Source organism: Homalodisca vitripennis, chromosome 2 (genome assembly GCF_021130785.1).
Source record: "Homalodisca vitripennis isolate AUS2020 chromosome 2, UT_GWSS_2.1, whole genome shotgun sequence".
NCBI classification, from domain to species: domain Eukaryota; kingdom Metazoa; phylum Arthropoda; class Insecta; order Hemiptera; family Cicadellidae; genus Homalodisca; species Homalodisca vitripennis.
In genome coordinates this window covers 45,596,546-45,612,126 of record NC_060208.1, presented here as the reverse complement: position 1 = coordinate 45,612,126, position 15,581 = coordinate 45,596,546, and positions in this window count along the sequence as shown.

Here is a 15,581-nt window from a genome sequence, read left to right as displayed (position 1 = left end):
ATTGACAAGAAATTCAGCACTGCTGGAAGGCTCACAATCTTACAATTCACTTATTATATTAATTTACAATTCTCTTAATAAAAATATAAAGATTCCTATAAATAATTAAATAAATATAGGAAGCATCCTATAGTCACGGGTAATTTATTATTTATAATATCGCCAACTAAACACAACACACTACAACAATGAAAAATAGTTGCACATTTAGAAGTACCAAGTCCTTTTCCCATGTATGGTCAGTTTTCCCATATGGCTTCATAGAAATAGGTGATATAATCGATCGTATTTTGATCAACTGAGTTCATTATTGGGGTATGAAAACATTTGTAATAACAATGTTTTAAGTTTAGCATGTGAGATGTCACGGAAATTGACTATGAACGTGACCCGCGCACGTTTTGTTTCAATGTCACATTCTTATCTTCGGGTTTATTTAGTCGTATCGTTGTCATTTTTGACAGATAGCCCGTTAATGACTCGAACTGTCTTGTTGATTAATTCTTTACTATAGCTATTTGAAAATCGAATTTTAATGTTGGTTTGAACATAGAATGGAGTTGGAGTCGGGTCTTCTGGGCCACCCGTCTGTACCAGTGACGTATCCAGAATTTGAGTTTAGGGTCCCTGACCCTCTAGCTCACATTTCGTGAGGTCGAGATTGAATGCAAATATTGTGTTAAGTAATGTTTAGACAATGAGGAATTAAAAAATGAAATGTACGAGTTTAAATTACGACTGCTTACATATAAAAAATATGATGCTTACACATTCTTACTACGACATATCCGTCACTAAACCTATCGTAATTTCTGTGGTTTTTGAGGTTGAGTGGAAATTAGTAACCACTGCAAATCTATCACTAAATGAATAATCAATATTATTGTGTTTTTCAAATTAGTTTTAGTATTAAAATAGTTTTACTACTATTAAAATGTAGAATTTGACTTAATATTTATGAAACTATTACAATTATATAGTGAGTCAGAGAGTACTATCATTTTCTTCTACACCGTGGCCATGGCGGCCTTCCTGATACTCCTGTATACACTGTTGGTTTGTCTTTATCACATACACCCAGGGCACTTCACATGTCGAGGATTAGAATATGCAGTTGACAAGATTTTATCGATTTAATGAGAACATAAATCTCTGTGGTTCGTGCACTTTGTATAACTAAAGGACTCTTTTGGATGTCAATGGTCGTTCTACTAATAAGTAATGAACAATGCTGAAGAAACTATATCTCATGCCTATCAATTCATGCCTCAGATTGAATGTGAGGCATGAATAACGTGCAAGAAAAAAATATTACATTTATCTTAAAGTAACTGAAGTTTGGCTCTTATTTCAAACTCCATATGCGACAGGTCTCACTTTTGGTAGTGTGGTACTGCTCGATTAGTAAACAATTTACTACAATTCTTTTTTATAGAAAAATTCCAAATAAATAAGTTTAAAAATCATACGTTCAATAAAAAAAATCATCTAGTCATACAAGAGAAAAAAATACAATTTATATGGAATCTTCATAAAAGTTGCAAACGAAATGCCCACCATCACGATGCAATGTGCATATTTGGAAACAACGAAAAGAAAAAATGCTGTAACTAAATAATGCGTGGATAGACCGTGGTAATTGAGTATTTATAATTCTAGGCGTAAGGTAAAAATTGTTATGTACAATGTACACAAATGATATCACGTTATATTGTTCAAAAAAGTCTATTCTTCGTGTAAGCGAGGTGTCGAAGCCTTTGACGGCCATGGTCATGGAAAGTTGTAGTAATTAAAATATAACGGTTTATAACTTAATATGCAGGTGACAATGTCTCCCCCCTCTTCTTGAACAATTCTGATATTTACTATTCTGGACATGGATCTTGACGTACTGCACTAAACCGCTTTAACATGTACTAACATCAAGAGGGCCGTGACACCTTTCGATCCAAGGTTGACTTCCGGTGCGGGTGCTCTTCGCTATCTTCTTCCGACTTCCGACGCGACAGTTCAGGAGGCCTTGGCCGGGCGGGTTACTAAACTGTCTACCACATGCTCGTTGAGGTTAGGTTGCCTTTCTCTTTCCACTCGAACGACATTGTTTACAGGTTACGAGCTGAGTGGCGCAGAAAGAATGTGAATGGAGATTGTATTCAGATTTTTCAGCTATTGTTTTCTGTTGTAAGTTTATGTATAGTGGTCATTTTCTAAGAGGAAAAGTAAAACTAATCTCTATTGCAATATTTACTTATAGCTTACCTGAGATTTCCTTGAAATTGAATTTAAGTTTATATGTATTTGGCCTCTAGCAATATTTTTAACAAAACGTTACTTTAAATTCACTAAAACAAAAAATGTAGTTTCCAGGATTTTTGAACGTTTATTTTGTGTTCATTTTTAGGTATCAGCTCAATAATCGTTCCAATTACTTCAGTGCCTTTTTCGAGAAATGACCTGAAAATTGAGAATCTCAAGAAACATACCTAAAATTTAATAGCATAAACTATTATACTTCCTATTCTAAAATTAATTGCAGTTTGATAAAAGTGTAGTATAAATTATGGCGTATCTTTTGGAATTTGGTGTATTCTGATCAAAATAATTTGAAAATAAACTAGTTTATTAAACTAGAAACAAGTTTTGCACAATTAAAGACTGAATAAATCTGGTTTGATATTCTAGACAAATAGAGTAATTGACTGACAAAATGTGTTTTTATAGTGTAGGAGAATTTTTACAAAAAAATTTGTAATTTTTTTACATTGGTAAGTAAACTCATAAGATTAAAAAAGAAATTGAAAAAATTAATAAGTTATAATAATCTTCGTCTATCATTACCATAAGTTAGATTAATTTTAGCCCATCATTGCATACACTATATAGGTACTTAGTGCATAGTACAGTAGTAGATTACAGTGTAGTCAGTCGGATGTGCGCTGTACAATAAGGGAAACTGGAATTATTTCTAAATGGTCTGTTGTGAAGGCATACTTGTGGAGGGAAATGTGAAGGATGAGCTCACCTCGACATGTTTAATTTATAAAAAGTTATATCAATTTTATATGCACACTTCTGCTAACCAATGACGTTTGTAAGGTTACAGTTTGTCTGCTTATTGGTATAAATTAGCTCATATATCAGGTGTGTATGTATATTATATGTAATGTTGTAAGTATACTCTGTTAACCCCTCCCGTCATAGATACTGGCGCCTCTAAGCGATCTAAAGGCTACATACATTAATTACACGGAAAGGTCAGTTGGTACGATCCGGGAAAACCGCGTACGGGAAAGTGGGGCTTCAGTTTTAAAACAAGAATAAAGTGTTCTTTCCTTAACTGAGTTGTCATTTATTGCATGGCTGTCTAGCTAATATAGATAAAACGTTAAAATAGTTTATTTTGGTTTATGATTAGTTCAATTGTTTAGGTAGATCAATTTCGAGGAAAGCGATATACGTCATTATCCTATGTTAGCTACCAACTTTCAACATTTAAAGTGGCTGGCAATGAAACGCTTAGTATCCAAATTGTTAACAAATAGTTGAGTGTTAGCGACCTTATCACTCAGGGTACTGATAAAACTTTATATTAGTGTGCCTGTCTGTCTGCCAGCAGAATGTCTTGGGAATATATATATATATATATATATGTATGTATATATATATATATATGTATATATATATATATATATATATATATATATATATATATATATATATATATATATATATATATATTGACAGAAACAGGTTATTCTCTTCTTAATAAATAAACCACGGTATATTGGTTTGAAACATTTATAAATTTCGTGTATCTAGGTACACTTCTTCAGATAAATATGCATGTATAAATATTTACATAAACTGTGACAAAAAATTTGGTAAGAACTCAAACAAGAAAAAAAACATTATATTATTATAAACAAACAAACGCGCGCGCGCACACACACGCACACACACACACACACACACACACACACACACACACACACACACACACACACACACACACACACACACACACACACACACACACACACACACACACACACACACATATATATAAAACGAAATTGAATTTTCAGCTATAGATTTCAAATTTTGTATGAACCATTGTTTTAATCTAGGTGAAATTGAGTTCAATGATTGTGAATGGAATTTGGCTGAGCGTGAGCAAAGCCTATCACTCAGGACATGTCTTGATAAGAAATTGAGCTATAGAGATTAAGTTTTGGATGGGCTTTTATTTCTACATAAGCAAGATTTTGTTCGGACTAACAATGTGTCGGACACGACATCTCTAGAACAAATTGAGGGATGGACTTTAAATTTACATTAAACTGTATTTATACTCAGGCAAGAGAGACGGAGATACAGTAGATAGATGATGGCGCATGTGGTGTCTCCATGGGATTTTCCCCGTTCTATCCGTAGCGAGGTCTGCTATGCGACACGTGATACTACTAGCCACGATCTCACGATTCCAACTAATTTTGTTGTATAACTACTAACATTCTTTTACACTCCATATTTTATCACTCTTCTATCTTAAACATGATGTGTATTTGTGTACAGATTTCTTAAACTGATTTCAAAATTAATACAAATTTGTCCTAAGAGAAGCGTTTACAGAGAGTTTAAAATAATATTTTCTTAATTTACAAATCGTTCATATATTCTAGGATCGGAGAGACAATTTGCATTCTATAAGCACAATTGTGGTTACATTACGCTGTAAACTCAGCGCCAGTAAGCGATGTAATATACTGACTCTTGAAGTGGCAACTTACTAATGTAATTATTATTTCGGTGTCTGACGGCCGGTTTTTTGTGTATCAAGGTAGACAAACACAATACGAGAAAAGAAATTCGGGTTGTATAACCCTTATGATACCCTCCAATTATGACCTCACCAAGACTAGCGTGGCTGGTGATCAATTTATTTTCTAGCCATGGTTTCTGTATCGATTTCAAGAAAAATTGGAAGTATATTAACACAAACAAACTAGGTTGTGTAATACAGTGAAAATTTGATTTTGGCTCTTAGCCTAATATACCCTACAGATATAAAGTGATGATGATGTTTCACAAGAGACTGGTCCAAGTATCGAATACTGAATCATCGAATCACACTTCTTACAACGCCAAGATATTGACCTATATCATAATATGTCAAAATTTGTTGAATTTAAAAACAAAACACCCAATGATGGAAGATATTAATTGTTTTAAAATGTGGAGCATTTGACATTACCTGCTTTTACAAGGCATTCTCATTCTCAACTGTGTCGTAAATCGTTAACTTCCTTTGGTAAATGAAAGACAGTGCTAAGGTAGAAAATGCATCCTAGGCCATTAATAGACTGTGGGTAATAGGAAAATAGTTGAATATGATGAATGGGATCATACAACATATTGGTTTAACGGCAGGATGAATTGGAATAAGGGTTTTTGTTACTTGATGTCTGCATTACACATTGGTAATCTTATAAAAACGTCCAGGCCATTCTTAGCGACGTTTAGGAATGGTATTAAAAATTTGGAACTTGATTATTTCAGTATCCTAAAAAATATATCCATGAGCAGTATCTCCGTGATTCTAACTTCACGGGACAGTAGGGATTATTATACTTGGTTATTAGGCAGGAAATTATACAGTCAATCTAGTGCTTCTAGTAACAAAACTTTTCCAATTACCCAGTACATCAACATCAACTCGTGTTTGTATAAATACAAAATTGGAATTTAGATATCTGTAATTGGTAGCTGGTAAATTAGAATTACCAGAACAACAATCAAGTCTGTTATCTGAAATTTTCCACAACAGTTTCACACTCCTTAGAGCGCGAAGATATTGGTAACCTATAACAAATTTTTAATAAGTATGTTACATATTGACGATGTTAGTTGATTGAAAATGTAGAGTATTTAACATTATTTATTTCTACAGGGCACTAATAGAGTTCTCAACCAAGCGATATAGATCGTTATCTTCCTCCTTTAGCTGTAAACGATAGACAATGCTGAAGAAGAATTTGGTGTTGCTGCTAAGCAAAGATGTACAGATGCATGAATGCAGTGTTCTTGTTCGCTGTTTTCTAACAACAGTGGGAGTGTCTTAATTACTGAGGCATACTATAGATAAACCGCTAGGAAAGAAACCTACGTAGAAGCAAATATCTGAGCAGCCAACTCGCAGGAGGGTCCTAGTGGCTCCAGTGGATGGAGTGGGACAAGCATCTCCTCGTCTCTGTTTTATCAGCTGTGTGGGTCGGTCTCACTCCCGCTATTTTGTTTACACTGCACCTATTCTATAAGTATATTGTATTTATGTGTGTAGGCATACAAGCGTAAAATATTAATTAAACAGACTAATGTAGCCATAGACGTATCCAGAGAGCTTGCATTTTGGCGTGAGATTAGCCGCCAAGTGGCAGTGGCCAGGTCAGGGGATAGAGCGAGCGGGCGAGTGCCGAAGCAGTGGTGGAGATACTGGGAGAGGGCGGGATCACAGCGGCAGAGGGGTATTTTACCTACCCTGCGTGAACTAAAATTACCCAGTGTCTTTTTGTAAGCGGTTTACCTATAGTACAAATAAAGTAATCTTTAATAAGACAGTTCCGGTGAAGGATTTCCGTAGTTCAGTGGGAGAAAGATTTTTTCACACTTTGTACATAGCTTGAGTCTTTTAATGGTGTTTCTCAATGAAAAAAGAAAAAAAAATATCGGATCAAGTTTAGATAAATTTCAAGATGGAAAATATGATACTCCTAACCGGTGTATCTAGAATATTCAGTCAAGATCCAAGAACAATGTGACTGGGAAATAATTGTATATGATTAATTCTTTATAAAATACAAGTTGTTGGACATAAAACATTTAATGAATATTTTCTGTCACCTCCGCCCATAACTACAAGTGTCTACATGGATGGCGGGGAACACTACAGTCCAACCGGAGAGACCGTAGTGTCAGACCTGTCAGGTGAAATCTCCCAAATGTTTGGATTCATCGATCTACGCGGCACAAATATAACTCAACCCCACTCTTTTCAGAGCAACCCACACATCTTTATATGCTGAAATCCGCTTATTAACGATAACATTGTCAATGGAGGCCTATCATGATGGATCCTGCCACTTTTTATGAGGTATAAACCAGTGGAAATGAGATAACATGGTAGAAAATAAGTTGTGGCTTCTAGGGCATGTTTGTGTTATTACTACCACAGCAGGTACGGATTAAAGTCATTCCGTTTTATTTAAGTTTATTTCAATGATCTGAAGAGCGTCCGAAAAGTCCCGCACCGTAGGTATCAAAACGAAAGACATACTGAACATATATGTTTTAAAATACATTGTAAGTTACGTATTAACTAGTATTGTTGAAAGTTACTTCTAATGCTAATAGTGCAGGGCATTAGGATACTCTCTATAACTCGCCTAAAATGGTGGAGAAAGTGTATACTCTGCATAACATTGTAGTTCTACACATAAAATAGCTATGGTAGAAAGGGTTGATTCAATTTGAATGTTGAGTTTGTTCCAGTTCATCTTCCTGTAATGCAACGTATGGTATCTGACGCTATCTCAGACTTGACGCCTGGAACAGGTGTCTCCTTTTTTTTTTTTTTTTATATATTTTTTTTTTATATATCTTTATTGAACATATTCTTAGAGAATAGAACAAAGGTCAGTGTTTATGTCACAATCAGTGTGTGAGTCAGTGTATGTAAATTACAAAGCGCTTGTCCTCCACTGAAGGTACTCCTGGACACTGTAGTATGGATGCTCCAGCAGCCAGCTTCTTAAGGAGGCCTTGAAGTTCTTCTCTGGAAGCTTTCTTAGGTAGTCAGGTAGATTGTTAAAGAACATGGCTCCTTTATACGATGGTTTTTTCTCGAACAGAGTCAGATGATGAGGGTCAAGGAGGAAGTTGTTTCTATGTCTGGTGTTGTAGGGGTGGATGTCGCCTGTTCTTGCGTGCCCTGTTTTTGTGGCAAATAAGATCGTCTCTAGGATATAGAGTCCTATGATCGTCAGTATTCCTAGATGTCTGAAAGCTGCTCGGCATGAGTCCATTGGTCCTAATCCACTTAGAGTCCTGACAGCCCTTTTTTGTATAACGAGCACCCTTTTAAGATTTCCAATTGTCGTACCTCCCCAGGCTATCAGTCCATATCTGAGATGACATTCAAATAGGGAAAGGTATGCTGTCAAAGCTACTTGAGGGCTACTGATTTGTTTTATTCTTCTCACTGCATACAGGCTACTATTAAGTTTGTGGCAGAGTTGATTGATGTGAGGTTCCCATGAGAGGTTTTGATCAACAGTTAGACCAAGGTACTTTCCTGATTTAATTGTAGTTATTTCTGGGAGCCCGTCATATTGGTTTGGGTTAGGTGTAAAGACTAGCTGTTGGGTCTTTGAGTCATTTAAGACTAAATCATTGAGGTGGCAGTATTGCTTAGCCACATTGTATGCAACAAAAGAGTCTATATCTAGCTGAGATTTGCTCTTATTTGCTAAAATCAAAGCTGTGTCGTCAGCATACATTACAATTTCACAGTGGTTTTGGAGATAATTTGGGAAGTCATTTGTTAGGAGAATGTAGAAACGATGTAAAGGTTCGTTTTGAGCTACTTCAACGCTGACTTTTCAGACGAACATGACTCCAAATAAAATGAAAGGAAGATGAACTGGTGCTAAACTCAACATTGAAATTATAGTTGTAATGTTGGTTGCGTAGGGCTTATTCCTACACGTATTACACCAGCAATCTTGCGAACTGACTGTAGCTCACCGGGTGCATTCTCTTTTTGACGTAGAACATATTTTTCCCCATTGAAGTTGGACTGTCTTCTATATCACTATAGTTCATTTCGCCTAAGCATATTCTGGATACCTTACTATATTTTCTAAAACTAATGGAATTCTCGTAACAATAGTTTCAGGATTCTGTAACACTGCAATATTTAACAAAATCTACCTAAAACAGTCAATTTTAAGTATTCCTTTTTAACAACTGACCGCTTATATCCGTACACTGTCATCGTATTTATCAGGGTGACTGTTCAGTCCTTCAAAAATAAATAAATTCCCTGTAATCATTTCAAATGTCTTGCTTTTGCTCCAAATCTGCGGGCGGCATGGGCTACCTCAGGGTTCATGGATGTTGCAGGTTGAAGTCTGGTATCTTCTTGAAGTTTGCTATTTTGGGTACTTACCAGCGTGTCGATAAGAGATATTTAATGACTTTAAGGCGATTTTATTCAAGTTGTTTCCTCTCGGATGACCTGAAAGTTCACAGAAAGAGAGGAGCCGTGATGATCGGACTATGCTGGGGAACGTGTGGCTGGTAGCTGTACAAAGTACTAGTTTGAGGACGTGTGGCTGGTGGCTGTACAAAGTACTAGTTTGGGGACGTGTGGCTGGTGGCTGTACAAAGTACTAGTTTGGGGACGTTGGCTGGTGGATGTACAAAGTACTAGTTTGGGGACGTGTGGCTGGTGGATGTACAAAGTACTAGTTTGGGGACGTGTGGCTGGTGGCTGTACAAAGTACTAGTTTGGGGACGTGTGGCTGGTGGATGTACAAAGTACTAGTTTGGGGACGTGTGGCTGGTGGCTGTACAAAGTACTAGTTTGGGGACGTTGGCTGGTGGATGTTCAAAGTACTAGTTTGGGGACGTGTGGTTGGTGGCTGTACAAAGTACTATTTTGGGGACATTATTATCAGGTCATACTGGGTTTCAAGACTTTCTAGAATGTAACGTGTGGGTGATGGCTGTACAAAGTGATAGTTTGGGAATGTGTGGAACGTGTGGCTAGTAGCTGTACAAAGTACTAGTTTTTTGACGTTGCCTGGTGGCTGTACAAATTATTAATTTGGAGACGTGTGGTTGGTGGCTGTACAAAGTGCTAGTTTGGGAATGTGTAGAACGTGTGAGTGGTGGTTGTACAAAGTACTAGTTTGGGGATGTATGGCTGGTGGTTGTACAAAGTAATATTTTGGGGGCGTGTGGCTGGTGGTTGTACAATTTACTAGATTGGGGACGTGATTATCAGGTCAAGCTGTGCTTCAAGACTTTATATAATGTAACTACAGTTCTTTGAATAAGAGACCAAAGTTTCAAGTTAGCGATGGGGAGGGCAACAGTCAGTGAGTTTGGACCGTCTTCGATCAAAACAGTTTAATTCTATAGTTTAAATATATCTGATGTTTGAACAGTGCTCTTACAGAACTGAATATTAATAATCCACCCGAATGCCTTAAAGTAATATAAACTATTACTTTGCTATAGCTGTATTAAATATTATTCCTTAATTTTCTAGAATATCTTAAAACAATCAAATTATGTAGTAAAACAAGAAATATTTCATGTAATAAAACTTTTCTGTGAGGCTCAATTACACTGCGGCTATTTAAACAGTTGTTTCTCAACTGTAATATTTTTAGATGTTTGATTGTTGCAACAATTAAGAATACAACTGAATTTCAGTAAACGTGGAGTAGTGGGGAGGTCAACTTCGTACTTTTACTAGAACTTAAAACAAAAGCCTGTAACCCTTACGCAACTACGCACCACTTGTAACGATTTCCACGTTCCATCGCCAACGAACCGTACATTATAATGATTCGGAACTGTTTAGTTCCACAATTAATTGCAACAGTTTGGAGTAGAAATAAACTCGTTATGGCACCAGCAAGATGGAGCGACTGCGCACAGTCAAGTTTCAATTACTGTTATAAGAAAATATGTTCCAAGGGCATCTCATTTCACGTGTTGGTGATGTCACATGGCCTGCCCGGAACTAAGTGGTGGTAATTTCCGGTTGTGGGGGAAGGTTTTATTAGAAAACCTCACACCATTTCAGATTTAAAGTCCCTGTTATACCAAAGTTAATGATATCTCGAGCAATAGCAAATTTTCTGAAAATCTTAGAAACCCTTGTGAATGTTATTGGGGAAGACTTTCGAGATGACATATTCCATAAATAATGGAAACTGCATAACTTTAAATATTTCAATAAATTGTAAACGTTATTTGTAGTGTTATTTTATTTACTGCCAGATTTTATTGGACTACCATGACTTATATTTATAAATATGACATATATATTTATATTTATTTAGAAGAGTTTAATGAATGGTTTTTATGGACATACCAATCAACTTAGGACTCTCAATTTATTAAGGTTCCGAACCACAAGAGTTCTGCTGACCGATTGCAAGTGTTCCGAACACATTACCTTGTCTTTCTGTTGTAACCGGAGTAGAAAAAGCAGCAAAGACAGAACAAGTGCCAGCGAATTCCACTTATGTTAAGTGTAAGGCCACTAACCACCTGTAAGGACCTTCGAGCTCCAGTTCCCGTCACTTGACGCCTTTGTTAACTGGTTATAACGCATTTTATTGGCAGGCCTGGTGGCAGTTACACTCCAACAGCTCTCACTCCTGTAGTTGACGATGGTTTAAACACTATTGTATCAATAACGTTCTGTCCCAATTCAAACATGACAAGACAGATAGTCGCGCAATAACACCATAATCAGATGAGGAATCGCGTCTTCTATGTTGCGACGCTTCGTAGCAATTAATGTACCCAAACCATCACTACTATTCTCGCAATTAAGACCGGATCTTTACAAAAGTGACGAGGACATTCTACTAAGTTCAATCTCAGTTCTAAAACATTTGCGATCGGCATCATTCTCATAACTAACACCACTTTTCCGGGTCACGCCGCTTTGAAACATTGCTTACACAATTAAATTCCAAAATATTTTTGCTTCACAGTGGAGAGCAGCTATCTTAAGTCAACATATGGTAAGCCGCTAATCTAATTTCTGTGTTTCGGTTTAACACCTGTTGGCTGAATATGACTCTCCACAGCAATGCCAAAATATTTTAGTGATTAAATAGTGTAATCAATGTTTTGACGCGGTGGTCATCTGAAGAACTAATGCCGGTTGCTAATATACACTAGGTTGCTATATAGCATAGCCGAGCTACAAGTTCACAAGTGCGCAACTTAAAGACACTCGATTTGAGGGCTATAAGCTGGTGGGGGGGGGGGGGTTTAACTGAAATTCAATTTCCCATCGGTGGTCGGTAAAGATTGTAAGTAATAATGTAACTAGGCTATATAGACGTAGAAAGTCAGACCGTTTACATTTGGCGATACAGCAAAGTAAAATGTTGCATCTACTTAGTTACAGTTCTGCTACAAACTCCAGCTATAAAGCTCTCCAGCTAGGGTACATAGTTTAAACGTGGCTCTAGATGTTAGTTACCAAGATCAAGTCGCTGTTGGAATCAATCGGATAGAGAAGAACCAAAACGGTTTCACTGCCAAAACAGTAATCTATACTCTTATTTAAACGCCTTGTAAATGCATGTATCCTGCCCAAATTGATATAAACGATCACTTATTAGTACAATTTCTGTATCAAAACCTCATCTAGTGGTACATGAGCATAGAAGCAACTATGCACAACAATGCTCATGAACCACTTGTAGACATATCATAGGCAGCTCGTTCGCTGATTAGTCTGAAGTAAAAAGGTAGTTGGGAAATTTTCTTCCACATGACTATAGAATCTTTTGATGACTCCAAGAGTGTGGGGACTCGTAATAATATTCAATTTAGTGATGGACCTGTCTGGTGCGTCTGCTGCGGATGCCACGAGAGCAGCTCGGCTGATAAAAAACGTGTTTGACGTGTTTGACTGGATAATGACTTTTATTTTGTGTTTACTTTCGTATATAATCCTGGCCACATTACTTGCAAAAGTAGCCAAGTAATGCCAAAGTTAATTATTTATAAATATTGTATTTCGTATTTGTTGGACCAAATTCATTCATGTTAATGAATAATGAAATATAGTTATATTTATTGTGGCAATTAGTTGAACTAGCCATTAAACCTTTTTAACAAAATGTTTGCTCACCCAACCAAGGAAACGAAAGTAGTACATATCATAACGCATGTAGCATAAGAACGCATGTAACGCATAAAATAAAATAAAATTTAACTAAATTAATATATTATAATCTTTAAATTTTAAACACGATCATCCTCTATACACTGATTCTATTCCCCTCAAATGCTTTACCATGTTTGATATGACAGCTCTGTCATAGTTATATAGAGACTAAATTCTCGTCCTTATCATAAGGTCCTTGTCCCACTCAGGAGGGCTATGTTGTATGTAAAGTACCTTTTTTCGGTACAGGCAGAAGAAATACACATTGAATGTGAGACTGTCGTTTGGAAATATTAAATTGAAAAAGCAATCTAAATCTTGAACTGTGCAATATATCTAAATAGTAATAGGCATGACAAAAAACACACACACTAGTCACTACACACAGGTAAAAGTTCATTTTAAATTAACTCAAACATTGATTTAAAAGTATAAAAAGATATTAATGTCAGTTATAGTTTGCTACTTATTAATTTTTGACGTTGGTGGTAAGTAGTACAATGCAAATGATACACAAAATAAACTACACAGCTGCCACAAAAAATAATAAAACCATATTCATCAGAAATTCTATCTTTATTGCATCAGTAGTTAGATCAATTAAGTTAGATTAGAATTTTGTAGGTAAGTTTTATAACTCTGGAAATATGATTAAGCGTGGAGAGAATAAAGGAAATTTCTTCCTCATTTAATGGAAGCTCTGATGAGTCTTTTTAGTTTATACTACATTTTCTAACTTTTGGTAACGTCATATGTGCATAAAAATCGGTTATGAAAGCCACAGTTTTAATCTCTAGCCTCTGCTTTGTTTGTGGTTACGAAACAGTCGTTACATGATTATCTCTTCCGAGCACGAAAAATATAAAATAATTATTACAATACTAATAAAACATTTATTTAAAATTTTTATTTATGTTTTTATGTCACCAGTAAGTAAGCGTAGGTATTGTTGTCGAGCGAAGTGAAACCTAAAAATAACAAACTATTTTTTCAAGAAGTGTAAAAAACAAAAGGACGATTTTCACCAAATGGTTAAAATGATTAGTGTCGAGATAAATAGTTTATTAATAGACACTTTGGTGAGTTTTGGATTCCAGTTTTTCTCTGTTAATCTCATTTATGTTTATTAATTCCTATTAATTATCCCCTATCACTTAAACTAAAGGATAAAATGATCATAGTAATAAAGAGATTACTACAAACTGAATTAGAATTTGTAGTGTTAGAATACAAGAGAGACAAGTTCAATTTCCTAATTAGTGTCGATTATTGAGGAAAGGAACTGAGACTGCAAGTGTAATTCCGAGAAAATCAGAATCTGTTATCGTGTGTTTACGTAGTCTGTTGCGACTAAGAAACCATTGTTATCTTATATCATTGCTGTTATTGCAGCATTATACCGTAAGCCATCAGCTAATGTCTCATTCATAAGGGAAAATATAACGAGTTTGATTTTCTATAGACTTAGTTAACCTTAAAATTGGAATAAATTCTCGATTGAGGAAAGTGCCAATACGCAGTCCGTGGATTTTTCTCAATAAAACCAACTGGGTTGATTCAATTAAAATTTACTATTGATTGCTTTAGCGTACTAGAATTAGTTTATAACCTTGGCATTTTTACTTGATATGAAAGTACGTTTATTATGTCGGACTAAAGATGTTTTGGTAAAAATATTTGTTGTTTAACTAGTGAAATTAGCTTTTGCCATGTACCTCATAGTGATACCCTAGTTCCGAACGGTAACATTATCGCATCCTTATGAAACAATACAAAATTATACCCATGTTATATCTGATCATAGTATTTTGTAATGTTTGTTTTATGAACATTATGTTATAATACGTTTAAAATAAGAATCCTTTACGTTTTAAAGCATATTAAATTGAGATAGTTAAAATTGATTTGAAAACTGTGAGAAACATTATCGAAGGTTGTATGTATCCATGATGTTCAATAGGCCGAGCCTTAGAGCCAAAGAACGTTTTCTTTCACATCTCCTAGTTTATTGTTAATTCTAATAACTTAAAATATTCCATTGAAATATTGTAAGATACTGTCACAGACTTTATTATCAATACTAAAACACTGGTACTGTACGGGGAAGTTGTCAGTGGTGGCGCACAGATTTCTAATGCAGTACAAAATACATCACCATGATTTTAACTGCATTAATACTGCAAGAATTTTCTGTTTGATAAAATTATGAGAAGAATTTTCTCTTCACTAGAACTTTGCTATCGACCGTTCTAAAATAAATATTGCTAAAAATCAATCTAATTAAAAAAATCTTTTTAACTTTGTTGTCTAGAAAGGTCAAAAATTTGAAACCCATCCAGTTAAAAGTCGAATATATACGGTTGAATCTAAGAAATAAAAACTGTTTCAATACTAAATCATTGTGGTTTAAGGGGTAGCATCGATTCATGACCATTCGATCAGAGTCACAGTTGAGACCGAATGAGAACATTGCGAACACAACCCTAATTTTGAGATACTGTACCTAGACCTCACTTTGGAGAACTATCTTCATTCAGCAGACGTTAAACTGGTTCTGGAGCAGCATACCCATGTGGTGCCACACATTTGTATT